The 4,738-nt window shown below is 35.1% G+C and overlaps 1 long non-coding RNA gene across 1 annotated transcript; it reads left to right on the top strand.

The window, feature by feature from the left end:
• The first annotated feature begins 537 nt into the window (after positions 1–537).
• On the top strand, positions 538–1,985 carry LOC125468029. The gene is made up of 5 exons (XR_007254582.1): positions 538–710; positions 1,157–1,229; positions 1,433–1,577; positions 1,686–1,849; positions 1,971–1,985. It is a non-coding gene; the product is annotated as an uncharacterized LOC125468029 (long non-coding RNA).
• The last annotated feature ends 2,753 nt before the right edge of the window (positions 1,986–4,738 follow it).

The following is a 4,738-nucleotide window of genomic DNA, read 5'->3' as shown; positions in this document are numbered from 1 at the left end:
AAAAAAAAAAAAGAGAGGTGGATTGGTTAGTGTACAATTCATAAATTTCATTTTTGGGTACAATGGGCAGATGCAAAAAGACTAAGTTAGATGATTGAATATAATTAAAAATTGAAAATAATAAGAAATTGTTGTGATGGACACAAACACAATTTATAAAATAATCACTGAAGAAATATAAAAATATCTAAAACAACACATCTTTGGGGCGCGTAGCGCCCGTGATGCAAAAATGCCTCTCGCACGCACGTTAGTGCGTGCAGAGAGGCTAGTATTACATTAAGGGAAGAGGGAAAAGGTTAAACCCGTAAAATAGTAAGTTAATGAGGAAGATCATATGGTCCTATTCAGCAAGTATAAATTACTGTGGGAAATCTACAATAATACTAAAAAGAATCCAAATCTAATCTATACTAAAACTCAAAATCAAATGTGTTAGTGTACATAAGCACAGTGTGCTTCCTATTTTACCCTCAGTTAGTTTGTATTATTTCAAGTCTGCCACTGAATCGCAATCCTAGAGACCAGTTGCAAACGTCTCTCTTCTTCCTGCTCCATTGTTAAAGATATGGCTTCAATTCCATTCCCTCCCCTTTTCCCTTGAACGGGAAATCTGAGACCCATAACTTAAGAATCACGTCACCCCTCTCCTTGGCTTGCCGCTCTCCTTATCTCCCGGTGATTCATTCTCCTTATTGGATTGTATTTGGGTGAGTACCTGGTTGATACTTTAGTCGTTGTTTTGATCAATATTTTCTGCGTTATTTTCTTTTCGTTTGTGGTTTCTTTTTTTTAAATTTTTTTTGGGGGTTTGATGAATGAATTTGTGTGGGAGTTTTTGATGTTTTGTTAATGATGTTGTATTTGGGCCCCTGGGTAAGCTCAGAAACCTTTGTAGATGCCGCATGCATGTAGTTTTTTCTTCAAACATATGAAGAATTGTTAGTCTGCTATACAATTTCCTCTGCCATCTTGGAAAATCAACATGCACAGACATTTTAGAATTCTTCGTTTAAATTTGCAGGGTTTAGGACAGTTTTTCTTTTAAAGTTATGGGTTCTTTTGATATGATTTTTTTTATTTGAATTATTCATTTAATTTTTGAGATCTTTTATCAAATCTCCAAATTGACTCATAATGATTAGGCTTGAAACAGATGCTGTTAATCAGTTTGGTGGAGGAGTTGTTCCACAGCCTCAGGAAGAACAGAGGAATGTTTTTGAAATAAGGTCTGATCGAAACTTTTGTATAAAATTTCACAATTTTTGAGTTTTAAGCCATTCAAATTGGTTTGTTAAGTAGGTTACCTATTGAGTTTTAAGCCATTCAAATTCACATCTGCCTACATTAATATATTAAGTAGGCTACTTATTGATTTTTCTTTTGGGATTTTCTATTTTTCATGGTTTCCTAATCCTTTGTCCGACTTTAGTGTGTAGCTAAGCATACCAGCAAATCAAAAGGTTTTTTGAGACAGAGGGGTGCTCTGGCTATTCCAATAGTTTCGGTAGTGCTGGCATTGGTACTAATCATTGTGTTTGCCTACTGGCGGCGTAAGAAAAAGAGCAAAACAAAAGGTATGAGAAGTAGTCATCCCCTCTGAATTGTTTAACGGTTTGATCTAAATAAAAGCAATGCGATTTCATCTTAATGAATGTCTACAATTAGTTCATGTGATAGCACAGACTGTGTGGAGATAGATGAACTTGAGGAAGCTAGGAGACACCCCAAGTTGCAATATTTCGGTCTGAGCACCATTATAGCAGCCAAACAAGTGCCAATGTCATTACATTTGATAATTCAAATCAAATTAGTAAAGGTCAAGCCAAATTTCAAAAAAACAGACAAGGTAATTATCTATTTAACTTACAATTTATTTTGAGTTGATTATGCGTATTACTGTGTTACTAATTAGTTGCATTTTTTTTCTTATTTTTCTCCCTTTTCCACACTTATTTATTTTTATATAGGCAATATTGTGGAATATGTGGATTTGGGAGACAAGAATTACAAGTGCCTACTTGAAAAATCGAAAGATTTGGTCTAATTTTGTTCACATGTTGAGTTGCTCTAACACGGAACTATATCTTATAAATATCGCATAATATAGGTATGAATATTTCATTTGGGTTGTCGATGAGGCCAACAGGAAAATCTAGAGATAGAGTTGAAACTTCATCGTTTTGCTCCATACTTGCCTACTGCTTCCTTTCTCCTCTGGTTTTTTATGACCTAAAAAAGCAGTAATGAATGATGAGGTGGGTTTTGATTTATATATGCAAAGTGTCCGTAAGTGCTGCTTATGATAATTTTGTTGGGGATCCTATTACTATGTACTAGCTTGCGCCAATGAGTTTTTTATTTGATTCGAGAGAAATTGAGGAATGAGAAATCGTTTTTTGCTTATGCTTTTTTTTAGGTGTACTAAATTGGATGGCCAATACAAAATGTGAACAAATCTTGCTTTTTAATTTTTGTGTGCCTGCAAATCATATGCAGTTTAGATTCATTCAATTCTTTAGTGATCGAGTTCTATTTTTAATTTTTTTTTTTTTCAGTTCATCGTTGTCGTACATGACAAGGGAGACACTATTAATGGAAGGAGTTACACATATGGGTGTATTTAGTGGAACAAATTTTACTTTTTGAGATTTGTGCAGTTTTAAATGTTAAAATCTCCCTGAGATAGGACCATAGCTTTTGAAGAACAATCCATGAGGATGGCATACTAACATCCTCCATTTTTGGCATGTAATATGTGAATGTAAATAGTACTCTCTGGCTATGGCTATGGCGTACTCTCTCGTACATATTTTCTCACGTATATATACCCTACTTTTTACACATTTAAGGCAGTTTTGAAACCCGCAGCATCGTGCGGGCTTCACTGCTTGTTCATTCTAATACTCACAATATTACGTTGTTCTAGTTCTTTTTCTTTCTTAGGGAGTTTCTATACCTTGTTCAAAATAACTGCAATGTATTCCCAAAAATAAAAACACAATAAATTGAAATCAAATTATGTGTAATCATGATATATTATTAGTATTTGGGATTCTCCAAATCCATGCCTTCCTTTCGTGATTATCCATCGCAAGTCAGGTCAAGCTAAATGTGAAACAACCCAAAACGAGTCATAATTGTTTGTCGCACAAGAAACATGAATGTGACTCAAAAATATGTTTCACATGTTCTTGTTACCAAAGCAAATCAAATATGGGTGTGTATAAAGTGCGGACGAAGCGTGCGGATCATCCGTGCAAACAACGATCTAACGGCTGAGAAGGGACAAGCTCATAAGTAGAATTGGGTTGTTGTGACCTGGTCCAACTAAAAAATTTTAAATTTTTTATTGAGTTTGTATCTTTTGTCTAAGGTAGAGAAACAGGGAGCAAGAAGGAAAGAGGGATTTTTGTGCACATTGAAGAGGAAAAGAGAGGGGAAGAGAGGCAGAGAGAGGGAGTTGGAGTTAGAAACGGATTTGAGGTGGATTGAACTTTTGAACGAGCATCATAATTGTTTGTCATACACGCAACATGAATTGTGACCCAAAATATGTTTCACATTTTAAGCAAATCAAATATATTTCTTCTGTGAAAGTGATGGGAGCTTTTTACTTATAGGTTGAGGATGCAAATTTCTTCCTCTTTACTCTTGGACAAAATTGCAGCTACAAAACAAAAAACACCTTAGGTCAAGGCCAAGTGCCTCACGCGCCCATGATGAATGATGGGGGGGGGGGCTTTGGCCGAAGAACCTCCGATGTCAATGTTAGAATTTTAAAGGAAAAATGTTTGGAGAATTTAGAGAGTTTTGAAAGAGAATGAGAATTGAGTTTTGGAGAGAATGTGGGGGTTTATATAGGGGTGTGGCTGGCCCTCTTGGGAGAGGAAGGACCGGCCACTTGGATGGTTTTGTGGGTTAGGTTCATGATTTGTGGTTAATTAGCTAATTAATGGAATAATTAATTAATTAATTAGTTAATTAACAGAATAAAAGAGGAATGATTTGGGGGTTAACTTGTGGAGAATATATGATGAGGATGGATGAAATAGGTTATAAATAAATACCTATTTTGGGCACTTTTGACTTCATTGAGCAATGATTGTCCACTGTTCGAGCGTAGGAATTCCGTTATGCTTCGAGAGTAATTTGTCATTTTCACCCAAGAATTCACGTGTCACCTCCATATTATTCTTGATTATTTTTGGCTCCTAAGGTCCTATTAAAATCTTCCCCTTAACTCAAACCCCAAACACTCAACAACATAAATCATGAATCTCTCTCTCTCTCTCTCTCTCTCTCTCTCTCTCTCTCTCTGTGAATGGCAGGTGGCAATACCAAATCATTTTGACTCTCTCTCTCTGAATGGTAGGCTGCAATACGAAATCATTTTGATATGCAATTCTTGTTAGAGTATGGAAAGCAAATATACTTCATATTTTATTTTTATTGGTTCATTTAACCAAACGATATTAAGTGCTATTTTGACGTCTATATTGGCCTATCTTGGACAATCTACTAGATTCATTGACTGATGAATAAAAATATGATTGTCAATTTGCATATTTTGTCCAAGTGAAGGTAGAAGATTAATAAGTCATGAAAGCCTTAGCAAACAGAAATTAGTTATGAACAATCATAAAACCAAATATTATTAAAAACATAGATAGCAAACACCTTCTAAATAAACTTGAATCTTCAAAACCTAGCTAAGTTCCAAATAGATGCGTTCTTC

The sequence above is a fragment of a genome, unplaced genomic scaffold, assembly GCF_019419815.1.
Source record: "Pyrus x bretschneideri cultivar Hongxiangsu unplaced genomic scaffold, Pyrus_bretschneideri_v1 Contig70, whole genome shotgun sequence".
NCBI lineage: Eukaryota > Viridiplantae > Streptophyta > Magnoliopsida > Rosales > Rosaceae > Pyrus > Pyrus x bretschneideri.
This window is presented reverse-complemented; position numbering and strand designations above follow the sequence as displayed.